This window comes from Synchiropus splendidus, chromosome 6, assembly GCF_027744825.2.
Source record: "Synchiropus splendidus isolate RoL2022-P1 chromosome 6, RoL_Sspl_1.0, whole genome shotgun sequence".
Lineage (NCBI taxonomy): Eukaryota > Metazoa > Chordata > Actinopteri > Syngnathiformes > Callionymidae > Synchiropus > Synchiropus splendidus.
Window position 1 is genome coordinate 11063733 of NC_071339.1, and position 27753 is coordinate 11091485.

General features: G+C 41.0%; 1 protein-coding gene across 5 annotated transcripts in view; it reads right to left on the reverse strand.

Annotated features, from left to right (window-relative positions):
• Positions 1–27753, reverse strand: part of dlgap4b (discs, large (Drosophila) homolog-associated protein 4b) — a 104705-nt gene that overhangs the window by 35535 nt on the left and 41417 nt on the right. For all 5 annotated transcript variants that reach the window (XM_053867293.1, XM_053867292.1, XM_053867289.1 and 2 more), the window contains exon 3: positions 2835–2879. The gene's annotated coding sequence lies outside the window, so the exon portion shown is untranslated. The remainder of the gene's footprint in view (positions 1–2834; positions 2880–27753) is intronic.

The following is a 27753-nucleotide window of genomic DNA, read 5'->3' on the forward strand; positions in this document are numbered from 1 at the left end:
CTTGTTTATTGAGACAAAAGCTTTTTTCTGGTTCTTCAGTCTAGTTATAACACAAGTCAGTTAATTCTTTGGTTGTGAAACCAATATTCACTGTTGTCAGCTACCTATCCATCACTGAAATTAAACAAACAACATTATTTCCAGGAACATAAGTCAGTCCCAATGCCAATAGATAGCTGTAGGATATGTGAAAAGGCACCAGTAAAAGCACTTCAAAGCCTTGGATATCTGCTCTGAAAAACCACACAGAGGTAGATCAGAGCGTAAACCAGACGACAGACACTGAAAGTTGTGTTGCATCTTCAAACATATTTTCAGTTGAAACCAAATCAAAGTGAGAAGGAGATAAGAACTTGGTTCACCATCATTATTTAGGTTAATTTTTCAGCAGTAAATACTGCTGTTCAATACAAGAAACCATCAGTCATGGTAAGCCCTTCCTTTTGTATTTAGATTTAGAGGCAGCTCACCATCTAATGGTTCGCCCAGCATTACACTGTGAACTGAGATTAATTCTAAAATTCTGGTGCAAGCTACTCGTAATGACTGGATGCAGATGTGGTGTTGCACTGACCCAAATTCGCTGAGCATCACCCCCCTTCAACTGTTAGAAAGTAATGGGATCCATTCCTTATCTGATTCATCACATGACCGTGTAACTTTGCTGCTCAATTACTGCAGAGATGCTGGTGTCAAGTGCAATGTGCAGGTCTGATACTGGCGCCTACAGCCATGACTATTGTGAGGGTTATGCCATGCACACACTCATCCTGCACCCCGGGGAGCCCCTCTTCAGTGGCCCAGCTGTGAGGGAGGACGAGGAGAGCTGTGATTGCAGCTTCTCCTTATCTGTTCAGCACAGCTACATGTCAGTCTGGAGCCCTGTTTCGGTGGGAATGTGGTGAGCCACGTGCAGACGCAAGTCTCCAAATGTGTGGCTCTGAATGCATAAACACCAGCTGGACAGGTCAAAATCCAAAAGTGACCCCAGCAGTCCTTCTAAGAGAAGATTTAGAGGAATCATCCAAACAGCAGAAGTGAAATCAAGCCCAAATATGTGCATGTTTTCAGCTGAATTGCATGTTCGTGGCTCAGTTGCAGTGGAATCCTGGGATGCACGACACACATGTACATCCACCTTAGATGGTAACTGGAGTATGTCCTGCTTCCGCAGTAGTCCATCAGTGGTTGCCACAATAACTCAATCACCTCCACCCGTCATGTGCTTCCTCCCTAGCTATATCTACAGTATGAACCTCATTCGTCATCGTCTTCTTCTAACTGTGATTTCTGAGTTGGTTTTAGAATGTTAGAATGTTTTCATCACCACAGTTCGATGGCTCTGTTTGGATTCAATATGGTTTCATGACTTATTATTTATTGATCAATTCATTTTTAAACAATGGTGTTGAGTGACACTGTGATACTGAAATCGGTACATGGTGTGAGAACCACCTTTCCAGGAGGGTTTTCAGGAAAGATAATCATCTTTGATATAAGCACTTAAACCTGGCATCCACATTCATTCAGGTCATGAACCCATCTTAGGTTTGACAACTTCTGCATTTAATATTTCAGTCGGTTGCAACAGATTTGCATGTGTAATTCAATTTTGCAGAGTAAGATCAAAAATCAGAACTGAGACAACACAACAAGATGTCGAATGAAGCCTTGGATGCCATGAAAAATCTCCAGTTAGATCTGTTTCATTGAGCAACGTCAAAGGTTCAACAGCATTTTCACAACTTGCTCCTAGGCTTCTCAATAGATACAAAATTGTAATCATCATTTATTGCACTAAAGCTGAGGTAACTCATTTATGACAAATGAATCCCACGTGTTGTATCTGTTCTAAATATAGCTGTTATGTAGCTGTTTATTGGCTGGATATGCTGCCCACGGGTTGTCACCATGATTTCACAGAACCCTCCAGCCTCTCTAGATGCCAGTAGACATCAACTAGCGACCAACCTGGTGCATGAGAAAGTAACTTTATTGCCATAAAGAATATAGTGAAACTCAACTTTAAATTTCTTCACTTTCCATTCACTTGTCATATATATAGATATATTAGTGGTGGGACAGTTTTGCTGTCCAGACAACAGGGGGAGGAGGTCCTGGTCCACTGATCACACTGATGCACAAGACACGCAGCTAGGATGATAACAACAACAACAAACATGGAGGAATCAAGGATGTTTTTCACTACACAGTGGCCAGGGTTTCCACTACCCTGAATGTATTTCAGTATTCTTCTACAAATATTTTCAAGACAATAAAAGAGCTTTAGTTTATTGTCAAACTGATGCAAAATAAGCAATATTTTATTGTTTAAATGTATGTATGGGACCATCATTTGATTCAGTAATATACCAAATTCATTCAAATGGAAAAATGTGGCTTCTTGTGGCAAATATTCTTGTACCACTAAACTGCGATTAAAGCAACCTGCTTTGTTGTAAACAAAGCCCTGGGTTTAGTTTGGAAAACAGAAAGTGTTGAACAGAGATGTCGAACACGATTTTGTAGTCCCCCACTTGTTACATGTTGCTTTGATTGATACAAACAGCAAACAACAGCAAAGATTACCCAATCATTTTCTGACAAGGCAGAGTCCTTATTATAGAGACATGAACACAGAAAAGATTGATCGCAATTCTGCACAGTGTCAGAAGTATAGTGAGTGAGAGTGTGATGCGCCAAGCCTTCATTGTTCCACGCTTCTCTCTTGAGTCGGCTAATGTAAATGAGAGGGTGTGTCACATGTCAAAAATCCTGTCACTTCTTTGTCATTGCACGGCAACAGGAACAGTCGGGTCAGGCGAGTCACTTACATTGGCGGCTCATTCCTCTGAGGGTTGTGTGCACGAGAATGTTTCCTGAAAGAAAAGAGAGTACAAATTGTCAGCGTTTATGTGTCATGAACTCTCACAATGGCTTCATGCTTTGCTTGTTACTGGAAGGAAAAAAAAACTCAGCTCATTCTGCCACACACACAAACTGAAAGATCTGCCATCCAGAAGAACAAACTGGGTTAAAAACATCAGTTTGGGAGCCAGACCTGGAGGGGAACCTGCTCAGGCTCGGGGGGGAAAGGCAGGCGCTTCCACCTAGCCTTCAACTCAACTGCTCTCTGCCCTACTTTCGTCTCCCCCACACCTCAGAGGGAAGCACAAAAGCATCGTCTCGCTTTAGCACATTTCAATCACAGCCGTCTCCCACTCATCCATATTCTAGTCTCTTTTACAACCCCTGCAGAAGCTGCGACAATGTTGGACTGGAATTAGAGTCGAGGAAGTCTGCCGGCATGTCAAGTGTTCCCACTCCACCCTATGGACTATATTAAGGGAGATAGATGTTTCTGCTGAGATAACAGTTAAGTTTTTGGCCAGAAGAAGAGTCTTAATGTTTCATTGCTCAGCTCAACTCTAACCCTAACCCATACCAGAGTAAATTCAAAGCCACTGGAGTTTCAGGGCCGAAATAAGAGCTCCAAAAAACTGCTTTAATCTACTACACTGACAAAAGTGACACAAGCTGCGAATCTATAGCATCATGACGGGTCTTCATGTCAACTGCCACTGGCTCTGGAGCTCTGCTTCAATCCCACGACAGGTCTATTTTTGTGGTGAGACACGTTCAGACAGGAAATCAGATAAGAGCAGCACTAACACTACGTCATAACTGGCGAATGTGACTCCAAAGCGGAGTCAAAATAACACTTCTTTCATGACAACATGGATGATGGGTCGTTCATTTTGGAGGTCGAGCCCATTATGACACTTGTCATAAAGTCTATGAAGACATCGCCTCTTTCAATTCGCAAAGTACCGCAGGATGGACGATTCTCGCGTGACAGAGTGGGTAACAATCCCTCGACTCCATTGCCAGTGGAAAATGAAAACTCAGCCGCTGCCCTGCATCAACTACGCATTCATTCCACCACTGCATCTGCTGGAAATTCAGAGTGAGATAGCAGACTGCACAATAGGGCTCAGCAGTGATCCACCTCTATTTATTTAAGTCAAACAGAGGCAGAACAACTTGTATTGTTCTTTTTTCTTTTGGTTTTTGTTAATTTTTTCGCTGTTACCTTTTGAAATATATTTATACATGTTTGCCATTTTGATCATTTTTCTGGTAGACAGCTGGCCGTTTACAATTCCTCATGTGCATTGACTATATTTGTTATATTAGATGTTTTTTTCTAGAACCATGGCATCGGATTTGGCGGTGAGAATCCTCATCCCGACCGCTGCACGCTCGGCTGGAAACCCAGTGTGTGCTGAAGGTCCTGGCTCGATGGAGCCAAAAAAACTACATCATCCGCAAACAGCAGAGATGAAATCCTGCGCTCTCAAAACCGCACCCCTTCCGGCCCTTGGCTGCACCTAGAAATTCTGTCTGCAAAAATAATGAACAGAACCAGTGAGGGCCGCCCAGGCAAAGGCCAACGTGCCTGACTTACTGCCGGCAGTACGGATACAAGCGGTCGAAATTTGTTTCCTCCGCGGGGTGGCTGGGTACTCCCTCAGAGATAAGGTGAGGAGCTCAGTCATGTGGGAGGAGCTCAGAGTAGAGCCGTGGCTCCACCACATCGAGAGGAGTCAGCTGAGGTGGCTCTCGCAGCTGTTTCCCAACCGGTCGCTTTATCGTTCTATAGCCACAACAGTACTCGTTGATTCACATTTACATAAATGCATATTAAAAGCCGTTTAAGTCTTGAGTCCCCTTTATTTTAATATTGTTTCAATAATCATCACAAATACCTATAAACATAAAACACCCATATAGCACTTTTTTCAGATTGTACAGCCTCCTTCTACTAACATGATATAATCTGGAAATTGAACTGCCCACCGCTGCTCTGGAATCTGACGTCTCTCTGTTCATGGCCATTGTCCCGGTGCTATAGAAACAGCGCGTGACCTTCACTCCTCTGAAAAGGTGAAATGTCACCTTTCTGCGTGTCTCTCTAGTCACAGCGGTGCCAGTCTAAGACACGGCCATGAGCATCAATACTCATGTTAATATGTAAAAACCCTTAAACTACAATGCCATGGTTCGATATATTGAGCTGGGATGAAATGAATACGAAAGTCAGTGTTTTGACCTTTTGGGCATAAATGTCAAGACAAAATTACCCAAACACACAAATATACAGACACGTATCGACAGCCTTAAAGGTCAACCAACACCAGCTTCAAAGTCACATGCAGATAAACACAACTTACATCAGAAAAGTATGTAGCCATACAAAGCAGTGTTTTGTCTTCAGACCCAAATGTTTATGTGCCTCAAAATCTGTCGATTTGTTTCCAAAATGTGGACTCAACAATGAACCATACTATTAATGAAATCATTACAATTATTATAATATATATATATATATATATATATATATATATATATATATATATATATATATATATAATTATTACATTATCATGAATTATCTCTAAGGCATTTTTTTTCTCAAGCGTTCATTAAAAGTAAAACCTTGACCTACATCAGTATGTATGAATGCACTCTCAAGCAAGCACCTAACTTTCCAACTTCAGAGGACCCACTTTTAAATTCTGTATTGCCGACATGGTGAACAGTTTCCTTTTATAACTTGTGACGCATCTGCTAACACGTTTGTTCCAAACAAATATGTCATAAACATTCCAACAAAACAACAAAATGAGCAGGGAAAATAGACACAGTATCATCAGCAAATTTGCCATGGGTAGATAAACACTCAGATGAGTCATCAAATCCAGTTATGAGGCTTAGAGAAATTTCCTTCACACGTTTAACTAAGTAGATACAAATATTGTTTTTGATATGACAGCTGATTATTATATAAACTTCTCTATCAGGGATGAGGAAACTATGAGGATAATTATTATTAAAAAAATGCTGTAGGGCCTAGGAATAAGGTTGTCAAAAATATTGTTGCTCCGAAAAGTATCAATAGTGAAACAATACTGGTGGCTGAGAAGTGCAATCCACATTTACTAACTTCTGAAACAAATTGACAAACTTACAAATTTACAAATGGCAAAACATTTACAAACTTCTTTTTTGTAAATGTCTTTCCAGTGTATGCAAATTTCCCGAAGAACCTCTTCCGTATCACGTCCATAATTTGGTGCCCTCCCTTTCTATTCTGCAGCAAGTTTGCATACGCTGAAAACAAATTTACAGACTCTGAAAACATATTCACAAACCTTGAAAAATAATTTCCAAACTTTGAAAACACATTTACACACGCAGGAAAACATTAGTTTGCAAAATAAGTCTTATAATTTGCTTTAAATGTTGTAAATGTTTTTCACTATTTGTAAATTTGTTTCACAAGTTTGTACATGTGTTTTGCACTTCTCAGCCACCGTATACTAGCCATTAGCCGCGGCTAGCGGCCCTAAGCTCGTAAGGATGACACAAATATGATTCAGACTGAAGCAGAAAAAAATTGCAAAGTACCCTTTGTGCAAATTAATTGGCATTTATTTGCACAAAGTAAAAAAGTAGGTTGGCTTTTTTTATTTAACAACAACAACAACAACAACAACAACAACAACAACAATAATAATAATAATAATAATAATTTTGAAATTTGGACGCATCATCTTATACAGTGTTTTTTAAATTTATTTTTACTACTACAATAGACCTGGGCAAAGTGTGGTGTAGGGGCCAAAAGCAGCCCTTTGACTGTATTTACATGGCCCTTCCTGGAGTCAGAGTAACTTTATTAACGATAACGTAACAACTTTACTATGTGATATTTTTGTTCATTATGATGCAACTTCCTTATTTTCTCTTTCTAATTGTTGACTATTTTAGTATTTCTTGTCCCTTAAAATACATCGACAAAACCAAGCAACATTTTTGTGAGTAGTTTTCATAATAGAATTTGATAACTACACATAATATCCTCACTTGCGTTTTTTTTTCCATTTAGTTCTCCCATCATGTTGACCTGTTGTTTTTTTCTTAGCACCTCCTTTCTTTGTGCTTGATAAATTTAATCGCCCACCCCAGCTCAACAATGTAACTATAAACAGAGGACATTGACTAACTCAGTATCAACACCAAGAAAACAGAAGTGATTCTGTTCAGTATTGGAGTTTCTTCTGTTGGTCCCCAACCCAGTCTCACTCCAAGGTCAACATGTGACTTCCCGGGAGTGAGACTGGGATGTTCTCCCAATGTTGGCCTTGGCTGCATGGATCCATTTTTAAAACAGCCAGTGTTTTAATTGATCCACTTTTTGCAGCGAACAAGCTTTTTTATCTCAGGCAGGTGAAGCACCACATGTCTCTATCCTTAAATGCCGCTGCTTCAGCAACAGATCAGGACTGATCACAGAACGAACCACGTGACCAGTCAGAAAGAGCTCAACGTGTCTCTTCACTATGGAGAAAATTTGGCAAACAGATGCACGCAAACTTGAGGAGTGAAAATTATTAAAGTTGTCAGAGCATGATGTGTCATCGTGCTTTTGGAGCCATTAACACGCAGCCTCCAAAAACCCCGGTCTGTTTTAATTATGCTAATGACATAGAAGCTGACAGGGCATTGAGACGTTTACATTTTCAGCTGTATAGATGTTTGACAGATGAAAAAAGAAAATCTAGTCCGTCTCTTGCTGTCATGTTTCTCACTCGGCCTGGTGCCGACACACAGAATGCCACAAGATGTAATAAGGTTTGCTGCGATGAATAAATAAAACAGGCTAAAACAAGCTATCACGTCCTGGAGAGTGACTGAGAGCAGCATTTTGTTCCAGGTCTCAACAATTTTCTATTATCAGTGAACATCTGCTGCATTTCTCACAGTGACATCCGACTGATTGGAGGAAGGCTGGCCGGATATCACTTAGTTTGCCAGATCCCCCTGAAGAGCAAGGCTGAATCTCTCTTACTCTTCCTGTTTTCTTCACAGTCCAGTTGCTGGACTGCAATGAACACTGTCGCAATGGTTGGGGTGAAGTTACATGCAAGGAAATTGGCTCGGTTTGAGTTGGAATCGCCATGAAAAAAAACTGACTAGTATTTATCCAGTGTTCAGTCTGACTTCTTTCTCCCTCTCTCCTATGGGAGACTCCTGCACACGCTCTGCCACTCTGTAGTCGATGCAGAGACCAACAGGCTGTACAAGCTGGTGAGGAAGGCTGGCTCTGTTATTGGGAGCAAAACAGGCGTCTGATGGACAGGAGGTTCCAGGGACGTAATTCAGAGCCCTTACACCTCGGTCTCAAACTTGCGGGTGTCACATTTTAGCATGGCACAGGACAGCCTGTGTGTCCAATGTCAGCTGGTTAGAGAACACAATTAAAAAATAAAATTCTAGGGAAACTAACTAGGGAATCTGAGTGTTAGGTTTGGAAGACAAGCCCTTAAACGAAATTGTTTGGTGGATTTGGTGGTAGGCAGAGCTACGTATCAGGTAGTAACAGCTGCTACTGCTCCGTTTGGCCCATATCTGTAAGCTTTGTGGAAACGTGCAGAAAAGCTCAGGAAATAAGACCGGACCAAAGGCTCTGTCCATATGAGTATGTGTATGTAACGTTGAGCATGAATGGGCCTATAGACGGTCACCTCACCTATTGTTCATGTTATTTATTTACATGGCCACAATTATGTGCTGTAGATGGAACGAAACCACGTGACCTCTTGCTCCTCTGGTCTGTGGCCCAGTCTCACCAACACTTTGTTTCTGGTGGCCCATCAATCAAGTTTGAGGGCCTTGCCTTACACCCTTCACTGTATTTCCAGGTGACTCCTGGACGTTGTTTTAAGTAGCATTTGTTTACGTGTCTCAGGAAATGCTTTCTACCGTCATACCTCTGGTGACCTGCTGTAATGCTCCATGAGAAGTGAACTTCCTCACATGAAGACCATCACCATGAGAATGAAAAGATTTCATTCAGAGGTGTCTATTACATAGTACTGTTAGGTTTAGCAACAGAAAGCAGCTGCACATCTCTCCTTCCTCTGACCATTTATTCACTGCCCTTTTTCTCTCTGCGCAGAGAGGCTGCAGCAAAATCCAACTGTGAGAAATTCACGTCAGTCCATCCCCTGGCTGTATTCAGTCAGATGCAAGAATAAGTCCAACATGTTGTGGATTCCAAGCCGCAGTCATAGCTTTTCGGCTGCTGGCTTTAATGAGTTCATTTCAGCAGGATTTAAGTGTCAGCATGAGACAATGATCAATCGCTTAGTTTCTCGAAATACTGCATTCAGAAAGGTGACAAGCTACAATGCAGCATGTTTCGCCAAACTAGGGATCATTGCCAGTCAAATCAAAACTCAAAGACCACCAAAGAGCATTTCTCTGTAACCAGAATAAGAAGCAGTAAAGTATGAGCGTGAACAGGGGTATAGATTGTTACTGGTATTGCATAGTGTACCTTTGTGTATCAAGTAAAAATGATCTCTCTGTGTAAACAAAACCGTTGTTTTATAATGTGCCACACCCACATTCAACAACTGACTCAAAAATAGAGGTAGAATCCCATGCAATAGGGATGGGACCGATCCAGGCAAATATCGGTTATCGGCCTCGGATACCAACGTTTTTGATGGATAAGGCATTGCAGATCCAACCAGCCAATATGACTGATCCATAAGCTTCATGTTTTCAGGTGAATTCTCTTCACAGTCAGCTGCCCTGCTAGGCCATTGCAAACTGTGGAATAGATTTACTTTAACAGTGGGATGTGTGGTATTTATTGTAAATAGGAGTCAGTTGGAAACCAAAGGACAATTAAGAGAGAGCGAATATGCGTGACGGTGAAGCAAGGCGTCGCAGCATGTGAACAGACAGTGCATCAAAGCATGTCGGATGTTTTTGCGTCTCAAACGCAGCATCATGTAAATTACTCAAATATCTCCGATGTTGGATTTAATTAATATCAAATGTCGATGTGAAACCTTCAGAGGTGCTAATTTGTTTTCAGGATAATGTTTTCACTGTTGTCAAGATTTCATATTTTCCGGTATTATACTGACCCGTCGTTGCCTTCTCAAATTAATGTACAATCAACAATAATGGTGAAAAAAATGTGCAAACTGAGCTCAGGTATCAGATCAGAGGAATATCGGTATCGGCAGATTTTCAAATTCAAGTATCACGATCCGATCGGAAGTTCAAAAAATGTGGCTTGGTGCATCCCTACTATAAAATCTATTTTGTTTTCAGATATTCAATATTAGAATGACATGTTTTGATTTTTAGAAATGCTTTTTCACGCATGTTTTATAATATGTGACAACGATTTAATGTTACCTCCATACTGTGCAATATACTGCATCAAGAACAAACGTCAAAAAAACAGCAACTTAAGAAACTCAAGTTGACATGTGAAGCAGAATTTGCAAAACAAGATGTTTGGGTATCGCTCCGCGCAGTACTGAGGGGTTATTAGGCTATGTTTACAGAGCAACGACCCCAAGACTGACTCAGAGAACTCTTCATGTGAGTATTATTGAAAATTTTGGAATCACATTTCAAGGCATTGATAAGAGAAGAAATGACTCCTTCAATTTTATCCCTTTTACTCTGGTGCTCTTTCTGCCTCTGTCTCTTGAAAGCTCAGTTATTGACACACAGGGAGCCTGAGTGATGCACCACAGCAGACGGTTCAACTTGAGCAGCTGTTCTTATGTGTTATTTTCACACTTGGGTAAACTTATAATTCATCGTTTATTTTTTAATCATCTGCATCATCTGCAGCAAGCACTGCAGCTCAGACTCAGAGGAGTCTGCGAGTGTCTGCTGCTGTGAACCTGTGATGATGACTGAGTGTGAGCGAGGTGCAGGAGAGGTCAATCCCAGAATACATGGAGCTCTTTTGGGGTCAGCAAATCAACAGGCGGTCATAATCTTATAGCTCTGTTGTCATACCCGGCTCTCACTTAATGCAACACTGCCGTGGATTTGAATTCGGGATTGCACTTATTTCACGTTCTGATTCAAACAGAACGTTGTACAAAATATACTGTATGATCATTTCATTCTGTGTGTTTACGCATTGTTCCAGAGCCATGTTGGTGACTCACACGAAACTTTCAAACTAAACTCCATGATGATGATCATTCAAGAAGAAACTTGAGGTTTACTGAACTTTTGTTTTTTTTTTTTTTTCAGTGGCAGTGGGTCACTGAGACAATTTCACTTTCAAAGCATCTCAATACTTGGCACTTAAACGGCAAGGAAAAAGTACTTACTCATTCTTACACGGTTTCATATTACTCAGAATTTATGTTCGAATGAGCGCTTGGAACTGTAAAATAACCCACTCATGCACATGATGTGGCTCCTTTTACCAAATGGTAACTTGAAATTTGGAGGCGTGCAGATTAGCCAAAGTAACAAATGTAATGAGAAGTAATTACAGGCTTGCTAGTTGATGTGGAAATGGTTAGCGTCACGACTATTTTCACCCATCCAGTACAGCCATAGAGCAACCACATGAACCCACTTTGATCATGAGTGAAACCCCATTCTGATGCAGGAGCAGCTATAAGAAGACATCAACCTGCGTTTCAGCGGTGGACAGACGAATGGCAGACGGTGTAAATAGAGACTGCTGGTAAAACGCAGGCCGACTGTGAGCACAGCATGTCTGCCCTGCAGGGCCTGGCTCTGGAGATACATGCACCGCCCTGCTCATATGATATGTGCATGCACAAACCCACACACACACAAAGACACACATAATAAAGCTGCTTTACATGCAACTGTGTTTGCACACTGATGCACTACTAAGCGCACACAGACTAGCAAGTGTTCCAGCTGCCTGTGTGTCTGCAGAAAGGAAGGAAATAAAGGCTTACTGAGCATTGTCTGGCAGAACTACACACACATATTAAACAGATGGATCGAGCGGACCGCTGAGTTACTGAGGGACGTAAACAGTGACTTGGATGAAAGCCATATTTTTTACGTGTCAATTTATTCTCACTGGCTCGATGCATGTATGTGGAGTGGAAATATGATTTATTTGGAATGACGTTATTGGAGGTGGCAAGATGAAGCTGATGGTAATGAAAGCTCCTCCATCACTTTGTAACTGTGAAATAATGTGTCTGGAAGACAGGGCGGCATATAATGAATTTAGACTCAAGTGTGTAATCACATTCCACTCAAGGAGCTTGTACAAGTCTGTGTGTGTGTGTTATGTGAGGGCTGCTTTGCTTCAGAGAGTCATAAGGATTATTAATAAGAGTATCATCTAACAGACTAATGTTTTATCAACTTAGCTCAGGCTCATCCTCCTGCATGGATGCTCTTGCCCTGGAGAGAGTTGCAGCCAGTCCAGGATTCTTCTGTATTTAAACACTTGTTAGTCTGCATGCCCACACATGATGACCATTCTAGTCTTGATACACAGAGATGCAGATATTGCACAGATTTAAAAGATAACAACAGGAGACAATATAATGGCAATACTTGTAAGAGCAGTTTTGCAAGGCAACTTTGGATCGGTATGATGTTATTTTGTCATACTTGTCATGTTTTTTAGTGCTTATATCATGTTATTACATGGTATTTGTCACATCATTTCACGATTCTTACAACATTTTTTTAAAATAAGATAATGTAATTTCAAGATAGTGAGTGCGTTCAAATACCGCCTGGAAGCTCGGTGAGAGCTTTATAAACAGGCAGATGCGGCATGTAGCGGTGTCGAGGTGATGACAGAATGAGTGTTTATTTTCACGCCAAGTCAGGACTTCTGCTCTCATCTGGAAGCAACATGTAGTTTCCAGATGTTCCAGTCTTGGAGATGTCAGAACAGCACACGATTCTGACAACAAAGCTGAGAGCAGAAACTAGTTAAATAGAAACTTAACCTCGACTTTAACTATCATTTATAAAAGATTAATTCAAACAAATGTGTCTCTTTGAATTCATTTTCCAAGAAAATAAGATTTAGGGCTACACTGATTTTTTTGGCCGATACTGATTGCCAATTTTTTGAAAGTCCCAACAGGCTGATACCAATCTTTGCCAAATGTGTTTTCTTTTTTTCTCTCTTTAATCACACATAAAAGTCACTGTTTTTTTGTTTTTTTTTTGATTACACAAACCTGCTAGATAACAATAATGCTGAACAACAATGTATAGAAAACAGTAATAAATAACAAATAAACAATGCAAAAGGTAATGTACATAATATAAAAGAAAGAACTTTTATTATGAACAATGAGCAGATCAAACCTACATTGCTAACTTCACTCATCACATGTTAAATAGTAGAATGCTGCCTTCTTACTGATGGAGAAGTACTGCCAATTGACTGCTGTCGTGGTTGCTTCCAGGAGTTAGAGCTCAGAGGAGAGCAAGGAATATCCAACTCTCATAATATAGAGGTGTTAATACAATGAAATAAGAAAGACCATACAGCAAGCAGCTCAAGTCTTTGTGCAACACTATATGAGAACGCATCAGTTTTGCTCAGCACATGTTTCTATGCAAGTCATCGGGTCAGTGACTAGCAGCCCAACAACAGGTTAGCAGCCTCCCGAGCTCCCTGACCAACCAGAGTGAATTCATGTGAGACGGCAGCAAACAACAGGGTCATTCTGCCTCTTAGCAAGGTTGCTGAATGGAAATGTGGTGAAGTGTAAATGAGCCCAGGGTCAACCAGACACTGATCAAATCACGGCACCGCAGTGTGACGGCCATCCATCACAGAGACATCAATTCATGTTCCAGCCACTGCATGCCATGTACTGTCTGACCTACGTTCTGATACTGCCAGCAAGGAGACAGAAAACCCAGGAAGCAGATGAGGAGCCCTGAGAAACATGTCAACTCTGAGTGCACTAGGGCTGTTGGGCTGTGTATTATCTTTTGGTACGATACGTATCCCAATACAGGAGTGGTGACACAATACACTGTGTTATATATATATAGCGATACTGCAAGTTCAGCAATATATTGGAATCAGAATCATCATTTTACGGGGGAAAGTCAAATAATGCAAACATTAAAATAATTATATATTCAATTATTATATATATTAAAATATGATGTCCATGAAAACAAGTTAATTATTATGTTCTGTAAAATTAAAGGATTGAATCACTCCCTTCATCAACAGCAGTATACAAAAAATATGCAAATATTAAACATGCCAAAAATACAGCGGCATGTCCAAGTATCTATGTATTAAATATTGATCTTGCCAAAATCAATATTTAATGTAGACGGAGAGATAAAAAAGGTTGAGGAGCACTTAGGCTTAACTGTCCAGGGTGATGGAGAGTGTGAGAAAGAGGTGAAGAAGCGGGTGCAGGCAGGATGGAATAATTGGAGAAAAGTGTCAGGTGTGATGTGTGACAAAAGGGTGTCGGCAAGGATGAAAGGGAAAGTGAACAAAACGGTGATCAGGCCAGCAATGTTGTATGGTTTGGAAACAGTGGCACTGAGGAGAAGACAGGAGGCAGAGCTGGAGGTAGCAGAGATGAAGATGCTGAGCTTCTCTCTGGGAGTGAACAGGATGGATAGGATCAGGAAGCAGCATGTGGTCAGGTGTTTAGGAGACAAAGTCAGAGAGGCTAGATGGAGATGGTTTGGACATGTACAGAGGAGAGAGAGCCAGTACATCGGTAGGAAGATGCTGAGGTCAGAACTGCGAGGCAGAAGGTGGAGAGGAAGGCCAATATTTTTGCCCAACATATTAATATAATTAAATACTCTTAACAAATTAAAAACAATTGATAGTTCTGAGTGCAATTGGACAGCAGGTGGCAGTAGCTCTTCCAGAGCAGACAACAATAACAAACTCATTAACCATAGGACATTCACATTAAATCTCCTGAAGCAGCTGACATTATAATCCCATCATCGAGTCATAAAAGCCCATCTGCAAAGTCACATTTCCTTCAGCAGGAAGAAGCCATCACAATATCATTTTCCTTATTAGACTCAGCAGTTGCTTATGCTGGAGCAAACTCTCATGCAATCTCTCAGGTCCAACTGAAAACGTCTCAGGAGTGTCTGGTTTACTTGTTTAGTGCAGCTGCCACTGTCGTACTGTTGGACACCAGCATCGCTCACTGAGATACCAGTCATCATCCGTCACATTAAAAGAAAGAATACAGCACAGAAGTGCAGGCTGGGGGGAGGAGGGGTTTGGGCGGCCGCACCTGACCAGACGGCCCAGATTCAGAGGAATCCAAAGATAGATTACTGATTGTGGAAACGCTTACATGAGAGGAATAAATTGAATTTTGTTGAGGAAAACAAGACAGATGGATGTTGAGTTATCAGGAGCGGCTTGCTGTCAAAGGTTTGTGAAAGGCTGGCACACCATTTCAACAGACAGCTAGCGAGGAGGAAAGTAGGACGAGAGCATGCTGACCAACTCAAACTCCCATGGAAGGCTCCCAGATGACACCGAAACTAAAAGTCGCTACTTTTTAGGACAGGTAGCTATTAAAACGGGATCCATCCCTTATATTTTGGAAACATCCCTTGGGGGTGCTTGACCTGTGTTTGTAGACTGAAGTTATGTGAAGAAATTCACAATTATTTATCAGCAACACAAACTTTTTTAATATTTGGACTTGAAATAACCAGCACCAGCATCACTTTGTGATGACTACGCTATCACACATAGCTGGACATTATGCAGCTCAATACAACACACAGCAAAGGAATACTATGGAAAATATATACTGCAGAAATCATTTCTATAGCCCTTTCTATTTTCTTCAAAATATTTTTATTCTCAAGCAGAGCATTGATTGAGTTAAACTGAACATTTATAAATACAATTCCAGCCACAGTATTTAACAGTCTATTATCAAATCATTCGTAATAATGACGCACATTACATTGCCATTATTTATATTCATATTTTTACTTATTTATTCTATTATATATTATTCTATTATATTTACTCACCATTGACATTATTGCAGGGATCCCTTTAACCTGTTTTATTGAATTCAATAAATGACACATTACACAAATCACACTTTTTCATAATTTCTCCTTGCAGTCTTTTGTGTTTCCGTAAAGCTATTAACACAATGAAATTATAAATATGTGTTTAACTCATTTAGTTATTTTTCACATACACTCATTTTATTAAGGAATGATGAACAAAACCACAGTTGACAATCATTAAACAGTGTATAAAAACAGAATTAAGAATGGATTTGTATTTTCTGTATTTTATGTTTGCTCTGCTCATTATTATCTACTAATTTATTTACATTTGTTTCAACATTATCTGCATAGGAGGAACATTAGACAGGGAACTGTTTTTCTCCTGCAGTGCTCTCCTGTTTGAAGGTGGCTGGTGAGACGGCACAGCTGTTTGTAGAGAAGCCGCAGTTTTAGAAACAAAGCTGGAAATAGCACAAAGCCACACATCCACAAACAACCCAGCAAAATGCCTCAAGGTCATCACAACTCAAATCTCCCGAAGGAAGATGATGACAGCAGTGGGCTGTTATACTTATTTGACCTAGAAAGGACAACGTCCCAGAGTTCAACCAACGCCTTTTCTTCACCCATCTTAATTGAATAAACAAAACAATCCAATTATATTAATCTGCGCGTTTTTCACAGGGATAATGCTGGGGAGAATAAGCCCTTCTCTGTAAAATATTGAAGAAAGTGAGGCGGACAGAGTGGCACGATGAGGAAAGTGGGTTAGGGCTCTGGTCTGAATATGCCATTCCCTGGGAATAATGCTCCATAAAGGCGTGCCCTGCAGTGGAATGGGCTCTAAAGACTTGCATGAAACAGACAGCTGGGCAGTTCCACCACTGGCAGAGACATCTGTGGCAGCGAATCACCTACAGGACTGTGAGCGCTTCACCAAGAGTACACACTTCATGCTGGGAGTACACTGAGCGGTTTCACCCAGAAGCTTCAATCATGCTATCTGAAGAGAAACCTTACTGAGAGATCTGTAGCAGTGCAAAGGACGGTTGCAACATCCCTGAGATGCTTCCTCAGTAAAGAAGATATTTCACCAGAAATGAGGACAAATGAGAAAACATGAGTAAAACTGGAAACAAGTACACGTCGGTGATGCTGAAAAGAGGCAAGAGTCCCATGAGATATTGCTTCACAGTCGACACAGACATGAGACTGGGAACCATTTTCATTGTCAGGTATTTGCAGACAAGGGATCTGACGCCTGTCACACGCCCTCTGGGCCACATGACGTGAATGACATGCAGGAAACAAACAAATGTGCTGTCATGCTAAGAGTAAGGGTTCACCTTAAAGACGGAAGTAGCAGCACCATCATGTGACCCTGGGTCCCACGGATCATCAGATCAGAGTCTATCATGTCATTAATGAGTGCTTTCTTGAATTAAACACATTTAGAACTATGATCACGAAAATAAATCCTCCAGTGTACACTACATTTGGGTTCTTTAAGTACCTTTAGCAAACTTGACTTAAGCTGAACTTATTTGGAAGCTATTTTGGAATATATTTGATATAGTCCGTATTATTAGTATAATTGAAATACAGTTATATGAATCATAAAACAGATTAAACAGATGTGGAAATGTATTTAATGATCAGTTGAAGTATGATAAAATGGAAATGATGATGTGATTGAAGTGTAGTGCAGAACCATTGACAGTATATTAAAATGTAGCTTTATTTTAGTTATATTTATTTCAATTCACCATTCATACATTAAAATACATTTGTTTCAATTGACAATAAATAATCTAAAATGAACCTCAAGCCACACAGACATAATTTACTTGTTTCTTATTTGTGTTTTTCTGTCTTTGACAGTGAAGTTTCCACATACAAACAAGCAGTAATTAGAAACAGACTAAAAATAGTAAAATAAAATGATTAAGTATGCACTGCAAAAGAATATATATATATATATATATAGTACGTATAAAAATATTAATGCTAAAACAATATGTAGATCAAAGCACATTATATGTATGTTGAATGCAAATGTATTTGAAACATAAAACCAGGACTAAAGTGCTCTTTAGTGTACTTCTTTTTGACAAGGGAAGTACCAGCCCCCCGACCATCCATGCCTGTGTCCCCCCCCTCATTAGTGTGAGACTTGACAGCCCTATAAAAGCCTGCGATGCACTGAATCATTGGAATATAGGGGAACACTGCCCTAAGTGTCAGGCGCTGTCATGAGCGAGAACGAGTACGGCGAAGTAGGCCAGTATTGGCGGGAGTACTGAGTACATCCCTAATACGATACACAAACATTTTATATGGCTGAAATAAAAATTCTGAAAATAAATCATGTAAATGTAAACACAATGTAAAGACACTTTTTAAATTTATTTCGAGGGACATGAATTGCAGTCAAGTGGATCACTGAAAATTAAATAAATACGTAAATTAAACATTAAGAAACAGCCGTTTAGCCGCCAACATTTTCACATGATCCGTTTTGTATTTTAGTCTGACCTGATAAATATAGTCTGCATGTGGCCCCCGGGCCGAACTTTGTCCAGTTCTGATCTGTCCACAAAGAACTTACTGATTTTACTTTATTTATTGTGACGCAGATATTGACTCTGTTGTGGCTCAGGTTCGCGACATACTCGACTTGAATCATGGCAACGGCTCCTTCCTTGAGAACCACAGTATCATGTCGCCTCCACAGTCCCCTCCAAGCATGGAAAAGAGGGCCACGCACCATTACTGTATTTCACAAGATCGCTGTCAAGTTAGCCGAATCTGCATTTCACCACAAATTCTTCAAAATGACAAGCTTTAATTTGTCTCATATTTTCATAAGCGATAGATGAGTGTCGTTGAAAACAATATGCTCTGATTACCAATAGCTTCATGTGCGGTTCTGGTCGAGAAAACCTAAATCAAGCTAGTCCTCAATTCTTTTGTGCAATCCAACTATTGTCTCTCGGAGAAAGAGTTGAGTGAATCATTCCACGTCCCAGATTTTCACATCTATGACGCGCTGTGGGGGAACCCATCAATAGAAGATGACATGACACTGCAGTAGCCACAACATTTGTAGTCATCACTATTAGCACTTCTCCTCCTACGCACCGGATGATGAGCAAAAGTAATTTTAACTAGTAGCAAGAAGTAAATGCCTCATTTATCAAAATGCAATCTGCTGTGTATTGTTTCCTCTTAAATATCAATGACTTGTAATCTGATCCTGCAGGAAATGTTTTGGTCAGAACCCACTCCAGCGGAGTGGGAGGTGGGCGGCGTGAGAATGTTGATGGACAAGCCAGAGGGGAATGGACAAGAAAATAACTCGCTGTACAGTAACTGACTATGTTTAACTGTCAAACCTTCAGTGCAAAAACATACCTACGATATCAATTAATAATCCTCTGTAGAAAACTATGCAACAACGGTGTGGTGCCACCTGAGTTGAGTCATCATCAAATAAAATAAAAATAAAAAAAAAAAGAAAAATTGTTTTTAAATTAGTACACATTTAGTTGCACACAGTTCCGTCAATCTATCTGCTGTTCAATTATGAATCCATACCTTTATGGTCCGCTAGTACGCTGCCAAGAGAACAGATGGATCAGTGAGGGACGTTTTCATGGGACTGCCAGAGGAAGTGGGATAACCCAGCTCTCTCAACTGAGGCGTGTAGTTCTGTTTCCTCAGTTATTCATCTATATGTTAGCATAGAGATTGCATTTTCATAACTTGTGAGTTCGACCATTTCCTTGTCTGGTCTGTGACTTTAGTTCTCTCGCTATAAATACCTGGAAGATAGGTTTGGTCGACTTGAGATCACTTTGCATTGCTTCAGTTGACCTGAAAACTAGCTGAGGGTAGATCGATAGCAACGACTTAGGGGAATGTTTCGAGAATGAGGACGGGTTTGTAATGTGAGCCGTTTCCAGTACGACCAACTAGCTTGGCGTCAAACATCATCACTTACATCAAGACTCAATATGCGCTTCACAGACAAGCGCATATTGAGTCTTGATGTATGTGATGATGTTTGACCTCATGCTGTTGAGGTCAATACGATTGAATAAATGAAACGCTAATCCTGAAATATAGAAAAAATACCCCCGCAAAGCCTTTGATGATCTATTTAATTACCGCCTTTCAACATCTACTTTTTCACTTTTTTCTTCTTTTATCTTAACAAAATCAGCAGGTTGTTAAAAAGAAAAAAAACAGCAATTATGCTCTCTGAGCTAAATAATTACAGGGGGAAGAGCTTCAGTACACTGAGCAGCGACTACACAGAAAAGCCATTCTGTTTGACTCAGACTCAAATGAGGTCATTACATGAATGAGGCACAGGCTGAAGAGTGAGGGATCTCACCTAACAAATTATTAGTTATATCAGGCTGATGCATCTGTGATGTTCAAGACATCGGTGTCCGTATACTGATAAACCCTCCACAACATAGTCATTTAGAGCTCATAGCGATGTGGAAAACAAAACCATTTCAACTAAAGTTATAGCTCTTTTTTTATTCTGTATTAAAAAATAAAAAATGTGATTGTTTTCTGTGACCTTTAAGATGTTTTGTTTGCAACCCAGCCATTCTTGCATTTTTTGAAATATCAATCCTGCCCTAATGTGGGACAAATCCAGAATAGACATTGACTGTCACTGCAGATGCAGTTCCACTGCATTTTTTTGTATAGCTGATGGGAGTCGAAAACGACACAAAGCCTTCTACAGCACATACAAAAGATTCTCAATGGGCTTAAGGTCTGGACTGTGGAGCCATCCATGCATGGAAATGATGCTTAATCTTGATCAATCCTGGCACTGTCATCTTGGAAAATGTCCAGAGGAAAAAAAAACATTGGTAGACAAAATGAACTAAAGCCTGACCATCTGCAACAACCCAGAATAGTTAAATCCTTCTTTAAAAAAGCCATTTTGGGCCAGTGTACACGAGCATTTAGAAGTCCCAATAAACATAAATCAACCTCAACTTTTCTTCACAATGTTCTCTTGGTTTTGCTAGTCCCTAATCGTCGTCATTTGCAGCCTTCCTCTCCACACAGGCAGATAGAAAGTCAAAGGAATAAATCTGCTGTGAAAGATGGTATCTATGATTTAAATAACTTGGACTGCTTATTCTCCAGGCTACGCTTTAATTTTCCACTTCGTCTCATAAATATGACAGTCATTGGTGCCTGTCACAGAGATCCAGTGTCACCTGCAGAGAAGTCGGATCTGACCTCTGGTATTTTCACCGGTAGACTGCTATTTCCAGGCCAAAATAACATCAGACAACCAGGAAAACTGACAATCAGATGTCACATATGTCCTGCAGCATAAGTTATTGGATGACTCGTATCAGGGAGACAGCATTGTGGGATGAGTCAACAGCTGGGTTTATTTTATGGCTTGTTAATCTGATAAGGACAACTTCAGGGTTCAGATGAAAACAGGTGCTGATAATTAATTTAGGACCGGCTGGTGTACTCAGACGGGGAAAAAAATGAATCGGTGGGTGCGTCATATTCTCTCTTTACACAGTAAAAAGGAAGTACAACCGAAACAAAATTCAATACAGTGGTACCTTGGTTCTCGATGGCCATTCGAGAAGCGATTTGTTGGAAATCTGAATCAATTTCTCCCATTACATTGAATGGAAAAAGAAATAATGCGTTCCAAGCCTTAAAATAGTCTTTTGTAGGAGTGAATGTAGAGTGTCTGCTGCAGGTGCGCTGTTCCTCTATGTGTGTGGCCGCTGCATGTGGGAGGGGTTGCCGAGTGAGTGCGTCTCTCCAGAAGTGAAGAGGTGCCCGGTGCGTGTCCAGCTCTGAATGTGCGCTTCTGTGCAGTTTGGCTGTGACAAAGTCATAAACCAAGTCACGCTCTGTCCCAGACTCGCCTCATCCCTGTCCCAGCTCCAGCCCACAACAGGACATCAAACCCTGGAGTGCGAGCTCCAGCCTCGGAGGTGTGGAGAGCGAGCACCTCCCCTGTGACACTCTACCACGGTCCAGTGCGGAGACAGGAAAGGTTTTACACCTCAATATGAAGAAGAAACAGCCAGTAAATGTAGCTGACGGGACACGTCTGCATACAGAGGCTGCGTTATACACAATAACAAAGTGCGTTGTGGGTCAGCTGATCGGTCCACGCACGTTATGTTTTTTCCGGCTTTTTTCGGGGGCATTCGAGTTATGGATTTTTGTTCGAAAGCCGAAGCAAAAAATCTCAACATTTTGGTTCGAACTCCGATTTGTTCGAATTCCGGGACATTCGAAAACCGAGGTACCACTGTATGTGCTTTGTTCGTTGGCATAACATTCACATCTGTAAAACATATCAGCCTATATAGAAGCATTGTTACATAACAGATGGGTCCGTCGCAACCCATCCTCACTCCCATGGCGTCATATACTGATGTTGGGAATGTTTTGCATCCTATACTGAGGCTGAAGGCAGTCATGGAAGTGTTGCATGAAGTAAATAGAATTGCAATTGATGGACATTTTCCGCCTTCCCCGCCATATCATGACGCCATGGGAAGCGTGTCACATAAAAGAAAGATGGAAGTTGGGGTTATGTAAGCCATGGGATCCTTTTGTTGTACAACCTGCCAATTGCCATTTAAAGCCCCCAAGCACTGCTACGTTTCAGTCACAGTGACTTCCTGCCACACCTGTGTGCGATGCTGCTCCTCATGTTCGCTCTCCTGTCCCTGTCATGAAAAGCAGCAAGGGAAGAAAACGTTTTCTACTCCATTGAAAAAGCCCACTTCCAAGCGTCAATATATTACACCATGGGAGTAAGGATGAGGTGTCGAATGTAATCATCCTCTATGTTTCCTCATTATTCAAAGGCGCTGCACGCCTGAATGTTGGATGAAAAACATTTTTCCAGAGTGCTCTTTACTTCCGATTTGAGTAGCTCTTTTGAGCTCCCTCCCACTAGTTGTGCTTAAACTACTATGAACACAGGCTCGTTCAATAGAAAGGTTCTATGAAATCCGGGGGGGGGGGACAACAGTGCCAGATTGTTGGTGTGAAAGACCAATTGGCTGAATCCAATGTCTGCTCTTTATTTCGTACAGTAAAGAAGCTGCTTTCACAGTCCTGAGTCCTCATCACTGCTTTACTCACATTCATGTTCTAACTTGACCTTGCCTTGTTTGGCTTTCCTTAGTGTTGGAATCTAGACCATTACTGATGCAACACTCACCTCACCCAACAAACAATGGAGAACGTTGATGCGATGGTTCCTGACACCTCAGCTCTTGGCTTGAGTCAGATAAGAGATGGTAAAAAAAGGAGCATGGGCAGGCAAAAGGTAACTAATCCTATTTCATTGAGTCACTGTAAACACTCTCCTCAATGACGTCTGCTTTCGTCTGCCTGCTCGACTCAGCTGGAGCTGGATTCTTTTTTTCCTCCAACGGATTATGATGACAGATATTGAGTTCACAATTAAGAAGAGACTCATCAGTCGCACACAGTCACAAATTACAGAAATATTTAGCTTCATGTAGGACTTTACAAGACATGATTTGTGCTCAAGCCAGATTTTTCTTCATCGCACACACACATCCAACTCTCCACTGAATAACCCAGATCCTCCTCTGAACAGGAAACATATCAGAATCTAGCCTGACATGCTTGAAGTCCTCATCACCGATTGAGACTGAGAGTTAAAATGTTAATTAAGAAGCTTAACATAACTACAGAAACTGTATTAGCTGGCTTGAATGTAAATCATGCAGGCTTTTGAACGTTCCTTTGAAGAGCAACATTAGTGTGGCACTGCCAGAGGCTTTAGAGGTGCTCGAGTGCTGGCAGATACTCAGAGTTGGAGCTTAGTCATCTTTGACTTGAAGCTGGGAGTCTGATGGTGTATGAGGTGACTCTTTGCTGCCCACATACTTGGCAATACATCACTTAACCTAAATAACCCACCCGCCGTTTTTGTCCACTCATCTCTTCTTCTGATAGGGTAGGAATGGTCTACTCACTGTCCTTCAATCCCTCTTATTTTTGCCCTCAAGGGCAGATGAAAGCTCTTTAAAGTCGCCCAGGGACTTAACCACTTTGACATTATTACATGAGTCGGTCCCAGTCAAACCAATCCCAAGTCAATTGAGAAGATTAAGTCCTGCCAGACCCTTGTCCATATGTGTCCAGCACACCACTTCATTGTTATTTGTCAACGCAGCGACTGAAACAAGATATTTCTTTGAAAAAAAAAAATCTGAAGATCAAACAACTGATTTTATATATGTAGATATGTATAGTTATATACAGTATGTACTAATATATGTAGTTATATATGTGGCATTTCCTGAAGGGACTGTTTTCTAATACAGAATGTGTGACATTATTTAAGGAAAACATGGACTTAACATTGTCCTGTGAGCTAAGAATCATTTAAGGGTACATTCTTTTCATCAAAATAAATAATGCGTTAATCTCATCTGGATTTCAATTAATTTTATTCTGCTTCACGAGATACAATGTAACGACTAAGTACATTTTGCACAAAATAAAACTCTTCATGTGCAACGAGCCGCCTTTGCTTTAGCTGCTCAGTTGCAGCGGTTCTCAGTGTACCCAGTGTTCATTACATCAGCACTTGTTTTTGGTTTTGACATTAAAGGAATCAACAGAGCTATCACTCATTCAAGGTACAGCAGCCCACACTCACTACAGAGAAGCGCTTCGGACAGTGAACTTGGAGGAAAGAATAGAGAAAACGCTTTGAGTTTCCGTCATGTGTCCATGACTATTCAAGTACACTCTGTACAATCGACCTGCCAGCTAGATGTTGGCTATTGTTCCAAGGCCTCACGTCAGCGAAATTCACGACGGAAAGGAGAGGCAGACAGTCACAGCGGGGGACGTCGGTGAGATGAAAGATCACAGATATGAAAGAAATTTGTGGCATGAAGGGAATGTCATGACTGCATTTTAAATAACATGGCGACGACTGTTGTATGAAACTAGTGTATATAAAGTCAGGTCTTCCTTTTGTGCTAGCTGAGGATGGGACGGCAGTTTTAAAAACTGCACTCACTTGTTCAGATCTGCACGGTTCTTGAAACAAGGTCTGACTCATATTCTGCTGACTGTTGTAGTCAGGCTCACATTTAATACTGCATTCTTCAATTATGTGCTATTTCAAAACCCCAAGAAACCAGGTGCATCCCAAGAAAAAAGGAGAGCAAGCCAAGTATATATATATATATATATATGTATATGCTCTCCTTTTGCCCATGTTATATAACTCAAAGTGCTTTGCAGATGTACTACCAGAGGAAGCAGTTCCAAGGGACCTATGTACAGATGCAAAGCCCATTGCGGTGCTGGATCATGGAAACCTTCTGTTAAACCCACTGACCTGAACTGTAGGAAACCAAGACCAGTTACCATGTGCCACCCATCTATGTATGACCTCAGAATTGGTCCCTGGCTGGGAGGTTTCTCGTGTGGAAACGCCATGGGAGATAACAGACTATAAACAGACAAGGAGAACAGCAGGGATGTAACGAAACTGTACACTCACTAAACAATGCAACATACAAAACAAGGAACACGATACACTATAATAATGAAATAGTGATTAAGAAATAATCACCAAACGTGGATAATTGATTTGATCAAAAGAATTTGACTGCAATAGAATGGGCACTGAGGTTCTGAAACTCACAGGAAGCCAATCATGCAGCAGAATGTGAAGCTGTTAAATATTTCTCTTTGGAAAGCGAGAGGAGCCTCATGACAGCTCGCTCTAGTCACATGGGTGAAGGCCGTGGCAATAATCTGGAACTGTATTTCAGATGGAAAGCGTCCATTTTGCATTTGTTTTTATGGCTCAAAACATAATGCTATTGACTTGTTATGGCAAGATATTGGGTGCTTAAATAGGACTTTCTCTTTCTGAGCTTCAGATCCATTGATTCAAACCTTGCACTGGTTGAGGTAAAGATCAGTGGTGCACGCTTCTCATAACCAGACTGACACTGAATGGCCTGCAGGCAGTGAGCAGTACCACAGAATTGGAGGCACAATGACATTTACGAACGTGACACACTTGTTGTCAGTGGCACATTCGTGATCTTAAGCCACTGCTCCCAACAAAATGTTGACACGTTCAAAGTCAGAGGAAACATTTTCACAGATGACATTTCATGACGTCAAAAAACAGTATTGTTATCTAACAAAAATGTGCTGCCCGTTTTTGCGCGACAAGGTGGATCCCCAGGGCTTTTAACAGATCTATCATGCTTTAAGAGTCACCATCAGTGTAAGCAAACACTCCATGTTAAGGTCAATTTAAATGTTAAAGAACTGTCCAAGCATTCAATTGTAAAAAGAAACAGTACATTTGTTATGTCACGAGGGCTGAGCGCTTTCTTGTAGCTCTTCATGGGATAGATGACTCACTGCACTGCAAAGACAGCGCCACAGCTACACTCTCGGGCTTGGATTGATTTTATTGTTTTCCCGAAAGCTGAAGAAGTGTGACTTTGGCAGTGAGGGAGGGGACCTCTCTGTGTTGTTCCTGAAGATAGCAATAAAGCCTCAGTTTGATTCTCCAGCGAACAGCAGTTGGCACTGAACTCTCTCAGAACACAGGTGGCAGGTTTACAAACATGGCTGCTACATAGCAGGTTCGAGGGGAAAAAAATCCTCCACAACCCAACCTTGATCTGATCCTTCGTATTCCCATCTGGACACGTTCTCTCTTCCTCGGGCACCAAGAATGAAGACAACAATATATCCGATGAAGTAACTTCACGTCCGTTAGGTGCTACACGTTTTGGGGATTATGCATTTAAAAAACAGTCGTATTACCCACATGATATACGTTTACTTTTTATTACAACTTTATTTTATCTCCATGTACAACGTTTCAAGGAGTTGTCAGGAGCGAGCAGCCCCTGTCATTCAGCCCATTTAATCTGAGCGTTTCCTCAAAGTTGTGGAACTAAATACAGACATTTTCAATGTTTTGGTGCAAATTGATTCTATAGATGTGGGATTTCACTCTCAAAGAGAAAAACAATGCACTTTTCAAAATGATTATAATCCTGACCGTAATACTAAACGTATTTGCCATGGCAGTTGACTGTGCAAGTGGCTGAGCAATAAAGCGGCCATTTGTTGGGTTCTCAGTTAGAGGCTAATAGGGCACTCTCTACAACGCCTGACACCAGGTTGAATTGTATTGTTTCAGAGCTTCACAATTGAAGAATCTTCCATGTGTTATCGTCTTAAATGTTACCTTCATTTGTGTCATTATTTAATGGTTGCACGGAAGAGGAGCAGATGTTGGCATCTTGACAGAGGTGTGACAGACCCCCTTCCACGAAATGCCGTGGGCTCAGTTCCAGTACTGCAGAGAGCCAGATGGGATGCTCCATTTACACATAATCTAAACTCACACACACACAAACGTGTGCACGCACACACACGGGCCTTCCAGCACCAGATGTGCTCTGTCTCTTTTGCAGAGCAGTGGTCAGCAGTTGTATAAAAAATAGAAGGGAAACAAACTGAAAAATCCCATTCATACTTGTAGACACACAAGCTTCATTCCTCACCATCTAACCCAGATTTAAAGCAGACAGTGGGTACATGGGAACATGGTAAATGCCACATTGGAGCCGACCGGCTTACTATGTGCCAGTCTGACCCCGACGCCAACAATTTGTGTCACTGAGCAACCAACAACAAGTGAGTTGACATGTGGAATGAGAGTTTCTTTCTGACAATAGAATGAAGGGTAGAGATGTAAAACATGTAAATGTAGGTGAAGGGATCAAACCA